Source organism: Cebus imitator, unplaced genomic scaffold (assembly GCF_001604975.1).
Source record: "Cebus imitator isolate Cc_AM_T3 unplaced genomic scaffold, Cebus_imitator-1.0 Scaffold68, whole genome shotgun sequence".
In the NCBI taxonomy this organism is placed as follows: domain Eukaryota; kingdom Metazoa; phylum Chordata; class Mammalia; order Primates; family Cebidae; genus Cebus; species Cebus imitator.
Window position 1 is genome coordinate 3,406,393 of NW_016107383.1, and position 22,934 is coordinate 3,429,326.

Here is a 22,934-nt window from a genome sequence, read left to right on the forward strand (position 1 = left end):
GACACCATGAATCACAACTCCCTGCACACCCTCCCCCCTACCCTCCAGCTTTGCTTTTACTAATCAGCTTCAATTGACTATCTTGGGGCATTTTTACAAAGGTACATCTTTTGTCTCTCACATCCTGAATTAATGCTATAGGTAATTAGCTTCTGGGGCTGAGGTCTCTTTCATCCCCATGCAAGTCAACTAAATGATTTTTCTTTTCGGCTTGAAATATGAGTCTCTTCCTTTCATTCCCTCTTTGACTCTTCTCTCTGGTTATTTTAATGGGGATGTCGAATTGCATCATTCTGTAGGGAGCTGAACTTTTTGAAATTGGTCCAGGACAGACTTTTCTTGAGTCAGGGGGCAATTTTTCTTTGTAGTGCCATTCCCAATTCCTTTAGGCAGGAGATGAATTAGTCTTGTGCATTAACAACAAGGAGCGAGGCTATGGCTGGCTGCAGATGCCACAGAACCAGATGAAAACATGGCAGAGGTAGGAGAAAAATACCAGTGCATGCCAAGATTGGCAGAGTTGGCTTGAATGACTGAAGGACATCTTTTGGAAAGGGAATCTAAGCCTCAAAATTAAATTAAATTAAATTAAATTCTGTGAATTCTTGTTGCCAGGGAATTTAGCTACTTAAAGATATGCATGTGTCTTATTTACTGCTGTATCTCTGGAGACTGGAACACGGATAGCAAATACCTGCTGTGTTTGCTGCCACTACTACTAAATCCTTCTACTATAGCTGACGTTGCTAATCACTCATGACACTTCCCTGTGGAGCCCACATGCAGACTCAGACAGCTACAGGCAGTAACCACCAATTGATCAGCGCTGGCACACAAGATGGAACCTATTTGCAATCCCCAGTCTGGAACATTGTAAGTATTTAATGAATACTTGTTGAATGAAGTAAATGAAGACATGTTTCTAGAGATTATGGGACTTTGTGTTACTCCCTTCCCTTGCATTTTAAGAGCACTTTTTAGCTCGGATGGCCTCAGAGGAGTCAAATCTGATATTGTTCCTTAATTTATGTTCACCACATTACCCTCCAACTTTGTCTAAAGCAGGGATAGAAATAATTGCCTTCAAGCCAAATTATCCTAGCATTCAGGCACATCTGGGGATGTCTGTAGACCTGGTGAAGTGGGTCTGAGAATTTCATCCCAAAGCCTGAGAGCTGAGCACATGGGTTAGGCTCTACAGCATGGGGCCAGAATGGAAGAGAGGTAATCATGTAACAAATTGGACACTCTGATAATTTGCCAGCTCAGTCACATGCCTACTTCTGAGGACAAGTGTGCTCAAAGAGGTCAGTTAAAAACTACAAAAAGCTAAGTCAATAAAGTGGTCATAATATGGTGCAAGTATGAGGCACTGGGCAGTGATAGGAAATGGCATCCTTATCAACCTCTTCAGCACTGCTCCTTTGACAGCATGAGTGCACAGGGCAATGGATAGCAGCAGCTTTTTGGCATCTTCCATCATTATCCTAAACAGGTACCAACTCTACTTAGCTGCTGCTTTGGGATTAACTTTACCAGGAGGCTCACCATAGTGGGTTGGAGTAGTACTAGAAGGTGAACAAATGGCAGAGCCCACATGGCACACAAGAGGACAAAGTTTGTCACTCATAGTTGAAACGCCACTTAGGGATTCTCAAAATTAATTGGGAGAAATACTGAGGTAGTGCACAAGAATCCCTGTCACACATGTTGGGAGAGGTCAGAAATGGTATTATGTTATCCTGATCCCAATTTACCTTCTGTGAGCTAAAAGACTCAGCTTGCAGGCATTTTGAGGACTTTGCTACCTCAAGGACTTTGAGTACAAAGGACTGAGGATGAATGCATTCACTCACACACAAATATTTCAAAAGAGAAATATTGTCTTCAGGGCAGGTTGATCATCAAAATGCATTAATTTAATACCTAATGGCATGCAACATTTAGCTTGCTACAAAGGGAAATCCACAGAATTCAGATACAGCCCTCCAGGAGGGTATACAAATTAAGAATACCTGTACACACTATAATGGTCACATGAAAAGCTCAAAGCAATGCAGGAATTGTTGGTTCAACATTTCTATCACATATAGGTCATTTTGCTAAGAGAATTGCAAACTGCTTTAAATCACATGAGGTTATTATTCAATTTTCTTTATAAAAAAAAAAGGCTCAGAAATTCAAAATGACAGGAGCCAGGTCTGTATGCCTGTATAAGAATCAAAGGAGTCTAGAAAATTTGATTAACTCAATTTGTCCCAGTTCCTTAGGGAGGCTTCAGAAACCAAAATTACGATTTAACAGTCTAGGTAGTAAAGTTGGATAGAAAAGATCTTTCTGACCTTTCTGCAGTGTTTCTGAGACACAGTCTTAACTGAAAGGTCAGAACCAAGGGAAGAAGAAACATGACAGCATTATTGAGCCTCCAAAATACAAAAACCTTTCCACCACCTCCAAACCTCCACCCTGGCCAAAATCAGAAAGCAATAAAAACAAGGATGTCCTAGAGAACTTTCATGTCCTTGAATCAGCCTTAATCCTCTTTGATTTTTCTGCAGAATCAAATAATGTGAGCCAGTGTGACATAAAGCAATTCTTAGCTTTTGATTTCCTAATTAGAATTACCTGGAGAGTTTGTTGTAAGAGAGACTGCTGGGCCCCAACCCCAAAATTTCTAATTGAATTGTTTTGGGTTTACAACCAAATAGTTTCACGTCTAACAAATTCTTGGGTGATGTTTATGCTGCTGCACAGGAGCATAGCACAATTTGTAAGTCACTTATGAAATGATTGCTCACTACTGTTATTCTGTTATTTCATTGGGCTTGTAAGATGATGAATTTCAATTCTATATTTTTGTATTTTTTAGTGGGAACTACTCTGTATAAAAGAACTTTCCTTTCGTAGTTTCCATGAAAACTATGTGATGACTTCTGACACACAGATCAAACCAGAAAGGTAAGATAACTGTCTCATTCTCTTCCTTTGATTATTAAATTTCAGAGCAATGATTGTAGCTTAACCATCTCCAGTTCAACAAGTTCGTTCTACAAAGTCACACATCAGGCAGGTCACTCCTATCAGAGACAGAGGTAAGTAGCGTTATACTAATGGATGCCTGTGTGGTTGTGTGTTTCTCCCCCTCTCTCTAACCCCTTCTCCAATTAGATTAGCAAATTCCATTCCACTGTCTACTTTCTTGATTTTCCAAAGAACCAGTTTTTGTGTTTCTCTTCTTAAATCTATGGTATTTTTATTTTGTTATAAACTTGTGCTTTATTTTTTTTTTTAATTTCCTTCTTTCTGCTTGTTTAAAATTTTATTTTCTGCTTTTCTTTGTTGGAGAGTTAACTAATTTTATTTTTTACTGACTTTGATATTTAAAGCTATGGATACTAAAGCTATAGATTTGATATGATTTGATATTTAAAGCTATGGATTTTTTTTTTTTTTAGGGCTACTTTTTTTTTTCTCTCAGGTCTTCAGATTGGATAATTTCTATCAATCTATCTTCAGAGTCACTGTATCTTTTTATGCTATCTTCCAACCACTCTTTAGCCCACCTAGCAAATTTTTTATTTGATTTCATTTTTTTTTTCAGATCTAGAATTATCATTTGATTCTGGGGAGGGGGGGAATTCCTAATTCTCTGTTGAAATTTTCTACTTGTTCAATAATCAAAACTATGTACTTAAAAATAATTTGATTATGCTTTTTAAAAATTATTTGAAGACATTTTAAGCAGTTACTTTCAATCTTTATGAAATCCAACCAGGGCTCTCTCAAAGTCTATTTCTGAAGACTTATTTTTTCCTATGTATGAGTCATACTTCCTAATTTGTTTATCTGATGATCTCAGTTGAAAATTGTACCTTTTAGGGAACCTCTTGAAGCAATTCTGGATTCCGGTATGAGCTTCTGAGGAATCTGGTGTTTTGTTCTAATAGTTAACTTGCCTGCACTAAAACTATAAAGTCTGTTTCCCCAACACAGTGCTCTTTCAATCACAGATTTAAGGTTTATTTTGTTTCTGGAAAAATTTTTTTTTAATCTATAGTTATAAATATTGGCTCTGCCCCAATGATTTTTTGCTCATTTGGAAACTCTAGTTACACATATGCTGCTTCTCTATTCTGCTTATATTTCAGATTTTCTTAAATAATTTGTCCCCTTATTTTCAGTTCATTATTTTCAGTTTTCCCATTACATGTATTTCCAACATTATGCTTTCTATAATGTCTACTTGATTTTGTATTTCTTCTAATTCATTTTTTTTCCTGAGTTTTTCTATTTTGTGCTTTATTTCCTTCAGCTCTTTTCATCTCTTTCTATTGTCCAACCATCTCAATTTTTAAAATATTTTGTTTCTGCTATTCTTTCACTGCCTTAGTCATTTTCTTTACTTCTTTTTACTGAAAGTAAAATATCTGACTTCAGTTTGAATCTTTGTAAACAAAAATGTGAGTTTTTCAATGGACAAGATTGTCCATAAAAATTCACTTGTATTTTTTAATCTTATAATAGCTTTTTCATATTTTTTAAATTATTTGCTTAAATGAGACTATCAAAAGAAAGGTGGGTGATGAACAATGAGAACACATGGACACAGGGAGGGAAGCATCACACACTGGGGTCTGTTGAGGGGGCTAGGGGAGGGACAGCAGGGGGTAGGGAGGTTGGGGAGGGATAATATGGGGAGAAATGCCAGATATAGGTGACGGGGGGATGGAGGCAGCAAACCACCTTGCCATGTATGTACCTATGCAACAAGCCTGCACGATCTGCACATGTACCCCAGAACCAAAAGTACAATTAAAAAAATGTAAAACTGGCAAATCCCCCCTTCCCCCTGCAAAAAAAAGAAAGATTTTTTGTAGAGGTTGGAGGTAGGCCAAGGAAGCAATCGCAGATTCACATATAAAAGGATCCCTCCTCTCTGACTACTAGGAAGTATTAAAACTATGACATTTTGTTTATCTTCTTCTCTGCCTCTCTGGGCTAAGCCTGATTCAGCAAGGCTCCCTGTTTCTATTATTTTCTTCATTAGAGATCTATGGATTTTGCCCTCCAAACTGTTACCCTCATTTGTATTTTGCTTTTACAGTTTGTTTCTTCTCCTCCTCCTTTTCTTCTTCTCATTCTCCTCTTCCTTCTCCTTCTTTATTCTTCTTTTTCTCCTTCCCCTTCTCTTTCCTCTTCTTTTATTTTTCTTCCTCTTCCTCCTCCTCCTCTTCTTTCTCTTTCTCCTTCTTTTTCTTCTTCTTCTTTTGTCTATGTCTTCTGGAACTTGCCCTGTCTTACAAGTGTTTGAACCTTCACTGTAACTGGGATCAACAGAGTTAATTTTAAGGATAGGTCTCCGTGCTACTGATAGAATATTTCTGGGATCTTTCAGGCATGAGCTATTGAAGCACTGTTTGAATTTCCTGGGGTTTCTTTAATGGTTCTCTACCGTTATTTTGCATTTACCAATGCAATGACCCTAAGACCCTAATCCTAATTTCTTTTTTTCTTTTTTTTTTTGGCCCTGCTTTGATTTTGTTCCAATTGTTCTTAGATTTATTTTTACTATGTGATTTTTTCCTTTGGGAAAAAACTGGCAATTTTTGGTTTCAAGACTCATAGGATCCTTTTATCCTGCTGTTTCTTTTTGTCACTAATGCCATAAAGCTGCTGGTCCCTAAAGGCACTGATCATCTGGATGGAAACGTTACCTTAATTATTGACAAGTACTTAAGAAAGACTGCAATTAGATTCCATCAAAGAAATTTCTGAGGCAAGTCACATAACAGGCATGGCACAGAGAAAACTCCAAACCTGCAAATGAGCTTTTATCTTTTTAGGTAATATTCTCCGTCATTTAAGGCCCAGTATAAATGTTCCCTCAGGAAGCTTTCTTTTTCTTGCCTACCTATCTAACTATTTAAATTTAATCTTTTCCTCTGCATTTTCATCATATCTTCTCTTACTTATCTATTACTTACCTGTTCTATTACCACCATTGTAGATCTTTTTGTCTTTTTTTTTGTAATTTTTCTGCTTATGTAACGATTAATGACTGGATTTTAAGCTCGTCCAAGATATGTATATATTCCAATATTTTTTCATACCACCAAAGCCTAGAAGGCACCCAAGTATTTAATTAAATTTATTATCAAATATTTATGAGTACTTGCTATGGATTATGCACTGTTATAGATGCTAAAAATTCAGAAGTGAATAAAACTGCATCTATGTGACAGACCCATAACAGTTACTGTCTGCCACTAAGGTTTCCACTACAGATGCAAGTTTAAAAGAAAGTCCTTGTGCTTTCTAATTGTGGCAGCCAATCTTGAATGGGGGAATACAGGCAAAAAAAAATGGCAATACAGGAAAAAACATGAAAAGGAAAAAGCATTTTTGTAATTCATAAAAATTTTTGTAAACCATGAAGAGCCTGTTTTACCAAAAGCAGAATAAAAAATCTGAGTTTAAATAAAGTATGCAAAAAAAAAAAAAAAAAAAGCTCTGCCCTCATGGAACTTTCATTCTAATGTTGTAATAACAGCTAACACCAATGTGGCACTTATTAAATGTCAGACACTGGTCTAAGAGCATCATGCATATGTTAACATGTCTAATTTCATAAGAACCATGCAACATAGATACAACTATTAAGTTTAGATTCTCCAGAAGCAGTCCTGACACAAGAATTTTTGTACAAATTCTTGTTATCAAATTGAGTTATCATAATATGTAACTGGGGCTTAATCTCATTGAAAAACAATAAAATATAGGCAGAATAAACCTTAGCATTATATCAAACTAGGGGTGAGGAAGATGAGATATTTATCTACTATCTCTGTGCCTATTATTGGTCAAGTGCTCCTTGTGAGTACTCTGGGTGGGCTGACCATACTTCTATGACCAGAGAAAAAATAGAAAAGAAAAGCTCTTCAGCAGAGATTCATAAGAGTTTTATTGTTAGCAGCCTTCACGACATATAGGCAAATGCTAAGGGTAAGTGATGGGACAACAATTTTTGTTGCAATTATGTTATTCCTTTTACAAACGAACAGACTAAGGCACATGGAGGTTAAATGACTTACCTAGGAATATAGACCTAACAACTGATAGAGCAAGAGTTTAAATCCTTGAAGTTTTGCTCCAGAATATGTATTATTCACCATTATACTATGCCCCGTCACAGTACAGAAAGGAAAGAATGAAAGGAAGAAAAGAGGGAGGAAGGGAAGGGTTATTCCTCATGAACATATTTTATTTCTACTACAAGGCTTAAGCTTCTAGAAAGTACAACGCACATCTTATTCATCTTTATTTCCCTCCTTATCTCTCCTTCAGCCAATCCTGCAACCTACCCTGAACACTGCCAAAAAATGTCTTGCACAATACCTAACCTCTATCTAAAGAGAAAATTATAAGGCCCTTATCACTAGGATATTTATTATTAAAAATTATATTTTAAATTCATTATACAGTGTAGACTAGCAGGCTTTGTAGTCAGAATGACTTGTATGAATAAATTATTCTCAACATTTTACCTTCCACAGTTCATAATGGGTGGTTAATAAATGGTTTCCTATTTGTAATATTACATGACATTTTACAATTTACAAAAAAAGTTTACAGTTCCTTATTCTCTTTATCTCTCCATGAGTTATTTCATGCACATATTCCTATTTGCACTCTCAATTGCCCTAAATTGTCTAGAAGAGAAAAACAAAGGTCATATTCTATTAAAAAAAATAAAGTTGGGTTTTATTAGATGATTTTTTAGCAAATATTTGTGTTCTCTCTTCTCTCTCTCTCTTCCCCCCCCCCACCATGGGGTAGAGTATATTTTTCTGGTCTACTGACTTGAGAACATGCGATTTGTTTTAACCAAAGGAATATAAGCAAAGTGATAATGTGCCAATTTCAAGATGAGGCTTTAAAAAAACACAGCTAGTTTTCTCTAGCCCTATTGTGTTTCTATATTTTGCCATGGGATGAACATGACCACGATTCTGCACGTTGATCCTGGGTTCTGGAAGGAAAAGTGCAAGAAGCTGACATGAAGCTGACCTGTAATCTGAAACAGACAGAGTTGGTGTCAGCTGGCCTGCAGTCCTGTGAGCAAGAAATCGATGTACATACTCATGAGTAAAACAAAAACATTTGCTGTTATAACCCAGGAAGATTTGGGAGTGGATTTTTATGTGGTGTCATTGCAGCAATTGTTGATGAATGTGGGTATACAGTAATAGAAGTTCTCATGTGTCTTTGATGGTCAGCCTCTCAGTGCTTGCAGAGCTCCTCAGCCTCACCAGATATTTCTCACTTGATTAATGAAGTCCTATGGCTGGGAATAGAGATTTTGCCTATTTGGGTCTACAGATTTAGGACCCTTGAAGGATTCAATACTGGTAGAAAACCACAGCATGGTCTAAGATGCAGGTGTTCATGCCTGGAGGTTAGTAGATGGATCATTAACTTTAGCAATAAATGAAATTTAAAGGGATTTTTCAATTGATTATCATATACTCAATGAAATAAAACTAACTTTCTAACAAATAGCCACAAATTTCTAGTGCATTTATCTTTCCCATATGCTTCCCAGCTCTGCTAAGTTGGAAGTCTCAAATCTATCAACCAATAAATCGTTTCTCAGGTTTTACTTTAGGGACCAATTAAAACTGTCAACATGTTTTCTTCCATTACATTGGGAGTTTTATCTCCAGCTGTTGGGATCTGAGCTTCTAAAAGTATGACGTATGACTACCCGGGGAGAAGGCACTTGATACAATTGGAGGAAAACAGATTCTCTTGAAAGCCAGTTTATGCAAGCTTAGTGGTTCCACTCTCCTCACTTCATTCAGAGGGCACATGCTTTACTAAAAGTGGTAAATAATACAGCTGGCACCACAGCAGAAAAGGTGCTGCTCCCAAACCTGGAGGGAGAGCTCCTGGCAGATAATCCAAGGGCTGGTAATTTATCACTTATGCAAACACAGCACCTCTTGTGGGTCTCCTTTTACATCTCCTGTTCTGTGAAACTTTCCACTGAACACCTGAATAAATGTTTTCCAGATGGTATCAATCATGGTGTTACCTACTAACAGGAATCAAGGCAAAGTCATTGAATTAATTAGCAACTCAAACAGGAAAAAAGGAAGAAGGACTGTGCTTGAAATTAGAAAAAGAAGAGACCCCTTGGAACTATCTAGTCATCTAGAAACAAGGTCATTCAGGAAAAGGGGGCTTGATTCAGCATTAGGAAACCTGAGATCTGGCCAATAGCCTGGTTCCTCCAAATCACAGGCTTTGGAGTCTAACAGATACAAGTTGGAATCTCAGCTCAGTCTCAAACTATGCATAGTGGGAAGGTTACTTGGCCTCTCTGAGCCTCCGTTTCCTCATATGCTAAGGGAAACAAAGGATAAAACAATGCAGACTATATAATACCATTTTACAGACCTCCGTGTGTAGCATGTGAAGCACTTAGCAAAGTGTCTGGCTACCAGTAGGTGGCACTTTAAAAAATTCTTTACTCTCACCTGTGATCAGTCAAATGACTGGAAAACTATTCACCCCTCTCTGAAACTACACCATTGCCATGAACACATCTTGAGCAGAGTGCACTTTCCCACTCCTTGCTTTGGGCTGACTACATGACTTACTTTGACCAATAAATGTGGGTGGAAGTGACAGTGGGTTTGTTTTTAGACCAGGACTTATGAGGCATTATGTTTCTACCTGCCCTTTGCCCCTCCCTCATCACAAGGAAAATATACCCAGATTGTCTTGCTGGTCCAAGGAGAAAAAAAGCCACATAAAACAAGGCTGCCAACCCCAGAGCCTCCAAACCCCACCCAACATGAAGACATGTGAATGACAATAAATAATGGTTGCTTTTAGCCACTGAGTTTTTTGATGTGGATTAATTTCAGCTGCAGTAGCTCACAGACTATGGTATCTCACATTCCTTCTCTGGGTTCTAATTGCATAACTGCCCAGGACTTGTTGAATGAATATCTTTTGCAATGCTGGTATTAGAGATAAGGCCCAGAAAATAGTAAGCTAAAGGTATCACAGAAACTTCTACCATGTAGTTGTTTTAAATCTTAAACCCCAAACTCAGAAGTGTAAGAAAAGTAATTTAACTTGGTTATGGCAAAACCTTTTTATTTTTTAACAGTTTTATTACAAATCCCCTATTCTGCTGGTTAGCAGAAAAATCTCTTAGTCAATTCAGGGTTTCTCCTCTCTTAAGGATTGGGTTTAACGTTAGGAGGCTTTACATGAGGAGGAGGCAGAAGAGGTTGGGAGGGAGAACCAGGGCACTGCGGGTCCTGTTGTTGATCTCTACAGTTCTCTCTCTGGTTCTACGTAAGTGACGATCTAAAGTCTGATTCATTCTTGGCTAATCCTCTTTTAGAAGCCCATGATTAGCCTCAATAGGAGGAAGTTTGGAGTTTCTCTCAGACATGTGAGAGTTATTCTGAAGAATCTGCATCTTGTTGGGGTGGAGGACTTCAAAATGTGCAATTAAAATGCACTGGTCTTGAATCTATCTAACTGGAAGCAACTGGTGAACAAGCTCTTACTGCTCCTCCAGGTTCTCACAAGAAAGTAGGCATGGATTCCTTTTGCACAGATTCTCCAGGCTTTCTGGCCCTGTCATTCCTCCTTCTATCTTCTGGGTTGAGCAGCATGCAATCTCTCCTTGTGCAGAACCCCAAATCGCTACTGAAAATGTTTCCTCTCTGACTTTCCCCATTTCTTGAACTCTGAGAGACTTTTTCTAGTATCAGATCGGAAGAGCATTGCTATTTTCCTTTCTATCATTTGGGAGACCTAAACTTTAAAACTCAAAACCTTGGAAAAACTTCCTTTTTTTTCTCTTTTGTCTTGATCGTCAGTACCTTGAAATACTAAATTAGTAAAGTTCTAACTGGGAACTGAAGTGTCTAAAGAGTCATGGAGCAACAGGTAATTCCAAGAAAAACAACAGGAAACTTACATCAGTTAACATTTCAAAGCTATTTTCCTTTGCAATTGTATGTATCTGTTTTATGGAATGCAAGCTATAATAGGCTAAATACTATTTTGCATATGTGTTATGTTGGATTTCTCACATATTCTACCACTTAACTCAAGATGTTGAGTAAATAAATGAGCTAATAAACTGGAATTTCTATATCAACTCTTGGTTCTAGTTATGTTTTGTTTTGGATTTTTTTTTTCTTTTTGAATGCTTATTCACTGGCCCAGCTGTATTTATGCCTAGATTAACCAGAGACATTGCCAGCTGTGATTTGCAGATGTGCTCCAACTCCACAATGCCAGGAAAATTCAATTATACCTACTAAGGTCATCGCTATAAATCACAACCGCACTGACATTTTATGGTGAATAGTGGCAATCAAAATACTTAGCCAGCAGCAGATTGTAACTGCTTATATTACGATGGCCAAAATAACCACGTGTGAAACCATTATATCAGTTATATTTATTTACAGCCAAATCACACCCGGCAGTGGTCCAAGCAATGGGTTGGCAATCAGCCTGATTCAAACTGAGCAAGGGTGATTTCATGCTGCAAAATGCGAACAAAAACATGAGCCATTACAGCATGTATTGAGAGTTCAAATGGAATAGAACCTCCCAGACAGAGTAGACATTAGAATGAATAAGCTTGCTCCCAAGTATTTACCTCAATTTGCAAGTGTGTGTTAGGTACAAGATAGGATTCTCAGACGTACTGCCTCCCCATGGGACAGTCTCTAGAGAGGTCTTTTCAATATATATGTTCCTTAGAATATTCATATCCGTAAAATACTTCATAACTTTTACTTTTTGACCATGAGTATGAGGGGAAGGATTTACCTTGTTACCTTAAAAAAACTAAACAGACAAGCAAAATATATGAAATAGTGGTTTTCAGACATTTGGAAAGAAGCTATGCAAGAGAACAAGACAACAGAAACAAATGAGATGAGCAAAACTATATTTATATAGTTTTTTGGTTGTTTTACAGAAAAGGGAAATCCAAACACTGCCCGGCAGTCTCCCTGAGGTAACCAGAGAAAGTTGAGAACTTGTACATTCCAAGGTGGCTTTAAATTATAGAGACAACAACCAGGCATGATATTGCTTCACAAATAAGAGAGGCCTGCACAGATAGAGCACTCTGGGGATTTGAAGAGAATTCCTTTTGAGACTTCAACTGAATATTACTCAGTGCATATATGTGAGGAAACCAACTAGGACCAAAAAAGGAATCAGAAGGAAAGATTCAAAGGAACAACCGCCAGGATTCCTACGGAGCCTGGAAGAGTTTATGCTCCTACTGGCTAGAGTTGAATGAACATTGTAATACAAGGAAGCATCAGGTAGAGTACTCTAAAGGATATTGTCTGAGCACTGGGGCGGAATTAGCCTTTGACTAAAGTCTTGTGATCCCACCTTAAAATCAAGCCTTGAAAGGATCAATCAATTTCTAAGTAACTTAATTGTACCTTAGAACAAAGATCAAGGATATTTAAATGTACACAAAACTAGCAAACAAGGTACATTGCACAATATCTGGCAGCCAATACAAATTATCAAGCGAGCAAAGAGACAAGAAAAATGTGATCCATCATGAGAAGAAAAATCAATCAGTAAAACAGATTCTTGAAACAGATCCTAAAAATAACAGACAATATTAAAACATCTATTATAACTATATTGCAGATAACCAGTAGGTAGAATAAATATGAGGATATTAAACAGAGACATTGTAGGTATAAAAAGGCCCAATGTAAAATTCTAGAGATGAAAAACAAAATGTCTGAAATGAAGAATAAGATTAACAGCAGATAAAAAAATGCAGGAAAGATGTTAATAAATGCACAATTAAAACTGCATGTGAATGTTCATTGCAGCACTATTCACAATAGCAAAGATATGTAATCAACCTAAATGCCCATCAATGGCAGGTTGGATAAAGAAAATGTGGTTGATATACACCATGGGATACTATGCAGCCATAAAAAAGAACAAGATCATGTCTTTTGTGGGAACGTGGATGGAGCTGGAGGCTGTTATCCATAGCAAACTAACTCAGGAACAAAAAAGCAATTACCACATATTTTCACTTGTAAGTGGTAGCTAATTGATAAGAACATATGGACATAAAGAAGGAAACAACAGACACTGGGGTCTACTTGAGTGGGGAGGGTAGAAGGAGGGAGAAGGGCAGGATGATAACTGTTGGGTACTGGGCTCACTACATGGATGATGAAATAGTATGTGCAAAAAATGTCCGTGACATATGTTTACCTATGTCACAAACCTTCACTTGTACCCTCAAACCTAAAAGTAAAAGGAAACTGCTCAAAATTAAATAGACAAAAATGACTTTAAAAATATAGTAAACCAATGTGAACTATGAGCAGCTTTAAGATGCCTAATATGTATGTAATTGAAATCTCTGACATGGGAATGATTACCACAAAAAGCATTTGAAGAAACGCCAATTTTTCTTCTAAACTGAATGAAAACTAAGAACCTACAAATACAGGAAGCCCAATACACCCTGAGCAGAATAAAACTACTCCAAGGTACATCCTGAGAAAATGATTAAAACCAGTTATCAAGTGGAGCCTTAAAAACAGAGAGGATATACACATTTGAAACAGATAAAAAAGAAATAAAAAAAATGACTATAGACTTCTTGTTGGAAAAAATGTAAATATACAGTAGTGAGGCAGTATTTTTAAAGATCTCCAAAAGTTTTGACTTAGAGCTCTATTTCCAGTTGTATTAGTCTGTTTTCACGCTACTGATAAAGACATACCCAACACTGGGCAATTTACTAAAGAAAGAGGTTTAATGGACTTACAGTTCCATGCAGCTGAGGAAGCCTCACAGTTGTGGTGGAAGGCAAGGAGGAGCAAGTCACATCTTACAAGGATGGCAGCAGAAAAAGAGAGGTTGTGCAGGGAAATTTCCATTTTTAAAATCATCAGATCTTATGAGACTCATAATCTATCACAAGAACAGTGCAGGAAAGACCTTCCCCCATAATTCAATCACCTCCCACTGGGTTCCTCCCATGATATGTGGGAATTGTGGGAGTTACAATTCAAGATGAGATTTGGGTGGGTACACAGTCAAATCATAACACCAGTGAAAATATCTTTCAAAACTAATGGTAACATAAAGACTTTGTGAGACATATGAAAGCAGAAAGGATTATCAATAAACTTAAAATATTTGAAATGTTAAAGGAAATACTTTAAAAGGAAGAAACATATCAGATGAAAATCTGGATTTACACAGAGATGAAGAAAACTAGCATATATTAAAAACATAGGTAAAGATAAAACATTTTTTAAAATTTTATAATAATTTACTGTTTAAATAAAAATAATAAATTGTGGATTACAAAGGGAAATAAATCATTCTACTAAAAAGACACTTATACATTTAAAACTGCACTATTCACAATAGCAAAGACATGGAATCAAGATGCCCAATGGTGGAGTGAAGAAAGAAAATATGGTATATATACACCATGAAATACTACACAGCCATTAAGAAAAGAATGAACTCATGTTCTTTAAAACAACATGGATGCAACCGGAGGCCATCATCCTAAGTGCACTAACGTGGGACCAGAAAACCAAATACTGCATGTTCTCACCTGTAACTGGGCACTACATATATATTTTTTTGAGACAGAGTCTTGCTCTGTCACTCAGGCCGGAGTGCAGTGGCATGATCTCAGCTCACTGCAACCTCCGCCTCCCAGGTTCAAGTAATTCTCCTGCCTCAGCCTCCTGAGTAGCTGGGATTACAGGCATGTGCTACCATACCTGGCTAATTTTTGTATTTTTAGTAGAAGCAGGATTTCTCCATGTTGCCCAGGCTGATCTTTAACTCCTGACCTCAGGTGATCCACCTGCCTTGGCCTCCCAAAGTGATGGGATTACAAGCGTGAGCCACTGCGCCAGGCCAGGGCATTACACATTGGATACACAGCGATGCAAAGAACTGGAGACTGCTTGAGAATGGAGGGTGAGAAAGGAACATAGGTTGGAAAGCTTCATACTGGGCTCTGTGATCACTATCTTGGTGATGGGATCATTTGCACACTAAGTCTCAGTGACCCACAGTTTACCCCCTGGACCTAAAAAAAAGTTAAAAAAAAAAAATCATGGGCTATAGAACATATAGAAGTAAAATGCATATCAAATACAGCACAAAGGTCTGTTTTAAAAGGGAAAATTGAAATAAACTGTTTTAAGTTTCTTTTACTGTATAGAAAGCTGTATAATATTATAGGAATGCAGACAAGTTGTATTGAATAAACCCTAAAGTAACCATTATAAGAACAAAACTGTTTACCTCATAAGCCAAGACATGAGAGAAGATAAGATCATAGAAAATACACAATTGTTCTAACAGAAGGCAAAAAGAGAAAAAGGGGACCAAAAAACATATTAGAAAAATATAAAACTAATAGCAAAATGTTATAAATATCAATAATCACATTAAATGTAAATCATTTAATCTGCCAATTATAGGGCAGAGATGGTCAGATTGAATAAAAAGTCAAGACTCAACAATATGCTGCCTACAAGTCATACTCTAAATAAAATGATGCAAATAGGCTGAAAGGAAGTAAAAAGATATACTAATGTAAGTTTGGCTAAACATCTGTGAAACAATTCAATGTATTTCACCATATTAACAAACTAAAAAAGAAAAAATGATAAAGTAATTTCAATCAATGTTAACAAAACAAAATGTTCACAGCAGCTTCATTTGTAATAGAAAAAAAGAGGAGGGGGAAATCTCATTCATTTGAATAGATAGTCAAATTGTAATATATTTATGTAATAGAATATTATTTAATGTATTAGGATTCTTCAGAGAAACAGAAAACATCAGATATATATATAGATGTATATAGATATGAGAAGATTTATCATAGAAAATGATTCACATGATTATGGAGACTGAGAAGTCCCATAATCTGCCATTTGCAAGCTGGAGGAAAAGGTAATTCTATAAGTAAATGTAAAAACACGTGTGTACCTATGCGATAATCTTGCATGTTCTTCACATGTACCCTAAAACCTAAAATGCAATAAAATAAATGGGAAAAACAAAAACAAAAACAAACAAACAAAAGTATAGTATATATTTTTTTGTCTTGAACTTTTTTGTGTTTGAATTAAAAGACAACTACATAAAAGCAGTAATCAAACAATATATAAAAATGCAATTTTTGTGACTAACAACACAAAGGCAGAAAGGGAGAGAGGTATAATGGAGGAAAGATTTTGCATACTGTTGAAATCAGGAGGGTATTAATCCAAACTGGATTATTATAAACTGAATTTTTAATTGTAATCCTTAGGAAAACTACTAAGAAAATAACCAAAAATACATATTAAAAAAAAATAACATTGGAATTAAATGGTGCAACAGTGGAATTAAGTTAAATAGTACACAACAAGGAAATTAAAAAAATATAAAAAAAATAAAAAAAAAACCAAAAATACATATTAAAAAAAAATAACATTGGAATTAAATGGTGCAACAGTGGAATTAAGTTAAATAGTACACAACAAGGAAATTAAAAAAATATATCTATTTAATGTAAGTTAGTAATGGAGGAATAGAGGGAAAAAATGAGACATATAAAACACAAATAGTAAAATGACATAAATCATACCACTTCAGTAATACATTATTGTAAATTGATTAAATAATCCAAAAGCAGAGATTGGTAGAAGAAAAAATAATTCTATTTCTCATATATATATATATATATATATATATATAAAAATGATAAAATGCTTAAAACTAAATGTAACAGAAGAAGTGTAAAACTTGTATATTGATACATGCTCCAACACAGATGAACCTTGAAAATGTTATACTAAATGAAAGAAGCCAGACACAGAAGGCCAGATAGTATATGAACCCACTTACAGGAAATGTTCAAAATAGGCAAATCCCTGAAGACAGAAAAGTAGATGAGTAATTTCTAGGGATTGGTAGGAGGGGAAGGATTGAGGATTAATGGCCAATGGGCATCAGGTTTCATTTGGGGGTAGGTAAAATATTGCAGAATTAGATAGTCATATGGTTTTACATTATAAAGCTCTGTGAATATGCTAAAAATACTGAAATGTACACTCTAAAGGGATGAATTTTATGGTATGCAAAGTAAACAAATTAATTATTGATTAAAATAATCAGCTATTTTAAAATAGATTTATAGGGGAATAGTGAAAATACAGAGATTAAGTGTTTTACAGGGTTGGAAAGGCTGTTTCTGGATTCCCAATAGTAAGATTCCAAATTAAAAAGGTCTTAAGCATAAAAAGCTCAATATGATTCTCAGCTAATAACTCCCTCTGAGACAAATACCAGTTAAAAGAGTTACTCCCTCACCAAGTCTCATGTTTTGGGTAGCTAAAAAGCAGTTTCCATTAAAATGAGATAAAATAAGAAAGCATGGGAAAGAGAGAGAAAGGCATTGGGGTAAAGGAGAAATAAGGCAGGACTAAGAATTGTATCTAGAAAAAAAAGATTTGGCTGTGATTATTGATATATGAAAGTAAACGGAAACATTTAGATTAGCAACTGCCAAGTTTTGGAGTTTTTATTGCAGAAGAATCCCAAGCCAAGCCTAATAATCTTGTGATTATTTGCTAGGCTTTAAAACTGTCATGGTAGATCCAAACTAGCATGGGCAGGAACACCATTTTCAAATATGAATAAAGAAAAAGTTTATAAAGGGTGGAGCCAGGAGCTACAGAGAACAATGGACAAGGGAATTTCTTTCAGAGACAATAAATGAGCTGAAAATGGACCTTACCTATTTCCAGAGTAAAGGGCTTTAATATCTCCTCCTAGAAGGTTTCAAAACCTCCAGGGATTTATAATTTCTGTGTATCTTCTAATCTTTTCTTTTTCAAAGGGGAATTTTAAATTGTAACTATCCTATATAATCTTCATTATTTTGTATTTGAATGTTTTAGAGCAGAAGTGTGTAGAGTAACCTGTCTCTAGTTTTCCAGGTTGCTGGGCTAAAAGGAACCACATCTGGACATAGAAGGACTACACATCACCTGTAGACCTTGGTCATGGAGTGTATTGAATGGATGGGACCTGAAATGTTTACCTTGGTAGAAAGTAAGTCTGTTCTGTTTCTTGGAGAAAAAAATGTGGCAATAAAAGTCAGTGATTGCTATGTTCATCCAAGCTGATTTTCATTTCCTTCTATGTTAGACCACATTTCCAAATCTTCCTTACAGTTAGGTGTGGCCAAATAACCCATGGAATGTGGGCAGGCAGGATAAGTGCTTTCCATCATTGTCTTCCACTCTCTCTCTCTTTTTTTTTTTTTCTTCATCTGCTTACTGGAGGACACAGCAACAATACTGAGAGAACTTGGGTCTGTGAGTCACCACATGGTGGAGAGCAGATCAGAAGATCTCCCAGACTAAGGGGAAACTCATAAGGTTGATGCATGAGAAATAAATTTTTACTATGTTAAGTCACTGACTTTTGGGGTTCTTTGTAATGGCAGATAGTATTGCCTTAACTAACACAGTTTTATAAGTTAATAAATTTAGAAAATGCTAGTGTTACAAAGAAAAGCTGATTTTCATCAGTCTTTGATTTGCTACTGGGTGTGATACTTCTTCACAACAAAGAGGTCATACAGAGTATTTTCCTAGCTATATGATCACAAGACCCATTTTTCACTTAGCCTCCAGAATGACCAGGAAGTTTCTCAAGAGAGAAAGGGGAAATTTGCTGGGTTCAGATTTTTAGAAAATACATACATTTAGGAAATAAAAGCAAATAAATTATTGAAAAAATAAAAGAAACAGAGAGAAAGAAGAAGTATGAATGTTAGTACAAGAGTTCTCTAGTGGGAAAGAATTTGAAGAGGAAGCAAACATTACCTAACAATGCCAACTGTTCACAGAGATCAAGACCAGTCGGAGGTCACTAAGACCCTGTGAGTAAACACACAAGTTGGTAAGGTTAGAGCTATAACGTTAAGTCACTATCTTGGGAAGGGGGAGCTCTCTCTAGACAGTCATTATAAGTTTTTCCTTTACACTTTCAGCAAATAACTATTGGATACCTTCCTGCATTTCAGGTTTAATTCAGAACCTAGATAAACAATAAAACAGTCCCTACACACAAGAGGCTGCAATCCAGTGAAGAAGCTTACAGGAAGCAGAAATATCTCTAGATCACATCATGACTTTGCCATTGTTTAATGGAAGAAGCTCTTGAAGTTTTCCAGGTACCTTTACTTGAATACTCTGTTGAGCAACTTTCTTCTCTCTCTTGTTCTGTTGAACTCACTTATAATGAGAGGGAACTTAATGTGAATAACAGAGTCCGAGAATCTTTACCATCATGTATTAATTTATTGGCATCAGGTTTATCTATCAGTCTCTTGGGAGTTTAATTATTGTGAATCCGTCCTTTAGGATCAATCAGCTCTTGAAGAATGAATAAAATAGAGTCATGTATTCAAAGAGAAAAACCAAACTCTAGATAAGATTTTACCTGAACTAACAACTAGTTCCTTCAAACTTGGACAGACCTTAATTTCTTCACATCTTGCTTCTAATATTTGTAAGAACAGAGACAAGTCCTTAAACTCTCTAAGCTTCAGTTTCCCCATCCATGAAACAGATAAAATATTAATATTCTCCTGACATCATAAAAAAGCTTGCAAGAGATCTTTGAAAGCTATTTAATCCACACCTGCCATTCTTACCCACAGAATATACACATGCTCACATTGGTGCATAGGCACACACGTGTGCACACACACACATACCCCAGATTCGATAAATTATAACAAATTATAACCTTGTTCTTTTTACTGAAAACAGGCAAACCCATTTCTCATCTTTAACAGATTAAAGAATTTTTTATTGGTTACGATGTCATTTCTGGAGCTTGAAATTAACATCAGCCCACTGTCAGTTTAATCCCTTTCCATTTGTCAGATGTGCAATATCATTCCAGTTACAGAGAGATGTGAAAATAAAACTAGCTGAACATGTGTGGCCCTATTGTGTGTGGTTATTGGAACACTGGGACCATGTCAGGCTGATAGCAGCTGCCTCGGCTGCTGCTAAGATTATTGGAGCAGCTTATAGGTTGCTTGTAAGTATCGTTCCAACATGCATTCTCATCTGGGGCTTAAATTCTTAAAAGGTTTTTGGGAATATATTGAAGTCGAGCTGGGGATGGGAAAAGTGGTAGTTTGGAAAATGAATAAACAAACACTCAACTGTGATTAGAGAATTGTTTTCAAGTCAAAATTACAGTCAAACCAAATTTAATAAAATAAACATCCGCTCTTTAAGGAATCCAGGTAAAAAGTTGCCATTAAATTTTACTCCTGCCACCCTGGTTTTTCAGGCATTGCTATATTCTTGAAGTAGAAACATTTTATTGATTCAAATTCCTACCCTCTTCAGTTATAACAAAGGTATTCACTATAACTTAGCCAAACTGCGAATGCCATTTGTCTTCTGCGATGATTCCCACAAGGAATTTAAAGTATCTGAGGTTCCTCTAAGGTCAGACTGGACTGAAGATGCGTTAGGAACCAGAATGGTGATCAATATTTGTCTGGAATCTGGATCCAGGAATTTGTCTGTTTCCTTCTTATAATAAAGAGGTGCTAAATGTTTTATCCCTGTTATCTCCAGGTTATCAAAAAGCCCCCTGTGGTTTGTAATATTGCTCCAGTTTTACAAACCAAAATTCATATTATTTTACAATTTGTCCATATTTATGTAGCCAGTAAGTAGTTAAGCTGGGATCTGAATGTATTTTGTCTGATTCTGAGTGACCCTAGACACTCTACCACTTGCTCCAAGATGACATAGGTGCATCCATTTTCCATATGAACATATGTTAAATGAAGATAAGGGCTCTGACTTATTTCATGTTACTCACAATTATTAACAAAATACTGTTTACTGTTTAAAAATAAGACACATAGCATCAAGACCATTCACTAGAAATGTAGAACAAACCAGAAAAATATATTAACCTCTTCCACAAAAAAAAAGTGTTCTCTCCAAAGATTTCTAAATATCATTTGCTTCCATGGGATAGTAATGCATCCCAAAAAGCTACTGTACATTGTGATGATAAATATTTTTGAACTAGATAAACAGATCTGGAAAATACAATCTATTAAGAACAACTACATTATTGGTTTACAAAGCTTTCAGTTACACGGCATCTAACAAAGAAAAATTCGACGATTGTTTTTCTGATTTTAAGAAACAAGAAAATTCATAAATAGGCCAAGTAAATTTGACCATGAAGCAACAGCTCCTCCTACAGCATCTGAGAAGGTAGCATCTCAAAGATTTCTTGTTAGGTTCATTTTTAGAAAATTAACTAGACAAAAATGAGGTGCTCTGTTTTCTTGATCTACTTTTCATGCCTCTATCCTAGTTCAAATATGTTGATTCTTCTTCCCATATTTCCCAGGAATTTCCTCCTTTTATCAGAAACTCTGTCAGGACTGGATTTTAATCTCACTCACACTGTGGAAGGCAAGTGGCTTTTAAAAGCCTAATGACAAGGTAAGAGGACCACTTGAGGCCAGGAGTTCAAGACAAGCCTGGACAACATAGAGAGACCCTGTCTCTACAAAAAATTAAAAATTTAACCATGCATAGTGGCACTCACCTGTAGTCCCAGCTACTCAGGAGATTGAGGTGGGAGGATCACTTGAGGCCAGGAGTTGGAGGCTGCAATGAGCTGTGATCATGCCACTGCACTCTTGTCTGGGCAACAGAAACCCTGTTTAAAAAATATATAAACAAAAAACCTTAAACTAAGCTGCATAAATGAAAAGCCAGCTTCAGGTGTTAGAGGGATGTGATCTAATTCCCGCCTCCAGCACCATAAGAGAAGCTTGGGGATTCTAACTCAATTGATTCTGCCCAACTACTTGGAAATCCCAGACTAGACACTTGAAATAGTGGCCATTTTGCCCACTACCTCTTACTTTCTAGACTTAATTCCCAGTGTGGCCACAAGATGGCACTACTCTCCAACTGTTACCGTACTGCACCAGGCAGGGCCCCAGGGAGCATAGACACAGTAGGCAAAAAACTTGGTAAAAACACAAGGAGCATTCCCTCACATCACTTCCACCACCATTTTTTTTTTTTTGTGGCCAAAGATATATTAAGTCAGCAAACTCTGCTTTTAAAGGAAGCTTCAGACATAAGTAAAATAAAATACCTGAATTATGAGCAACTTCATCCTAAACTTTAGTCAAACTTTAGGCATAGGGCCTTCAATACATGGCAACAGAAACTATCACTACATAAAAAACAGTAATACTGAAAGCCATTTTAAAAAAGCTTTTATTCTTTTTGTTTTACTGCTATCAAAAATAATGATGAAAAAATGATGCTTTTTCTCTTAAAAAATGTCTCCATGCTTGTGATGTTTTTACTTATTTATTTTTTCTTATAGGGCTGAAGTGATTGGCAGAATTTCTGCTACGGATTTGTAGCTGACCTCAGCCACTGATTCAGAGCACACACACTCAGTACACACACATACACATTCTCACACATGTGCACAGAGACGCACACACGAACACATGTGCGCACGCATGACTACTCCAGTCGCCTCAGTGGTAACACGCTGTGCTCCTTTCCCATGGCAGGGCCTGATGAAGGCCTCTGTCTGACCCCTCTCTCCTGAAACCGCTCACAGGCAAAGCCTCCGTTTTCATCAAAGCCTCCATCTTCATCAAAGCCAACGCTGTTGCTGCTTTCCTAGCCGTCTGCCACCCTCTTTAGCACATGCGGTTAAAGTTACCAGGCCAACACTTGGAACGTCAATGGTAAATGTCACAAAGAAACTTG

The 22,934-nt window shown here is 36.5% G+C and overlaps 1 long non-coding RNA gene across 1 annotated transcript; it reads left to right on the forward strand.

The window, feature by feature from the left end:
- Positions 1 to 2,786: 2,786 nt before the first annotated feature.
- On the forward strand, positions 2,787 to 8,781 carry LOC119471650. Its single transcript, XR_005200710.1, has 3 exons — positions 2,787 to 2,958; positions 8,037 to 8,231; positions 8,603 to 8,781. It is a non-coding gene; the product is annotated as an uncharacterized LOC119471650 (long non-coding RNA).
- Positions 8,782 to 22,934: the final 14,153 nt, after the last annotated feature.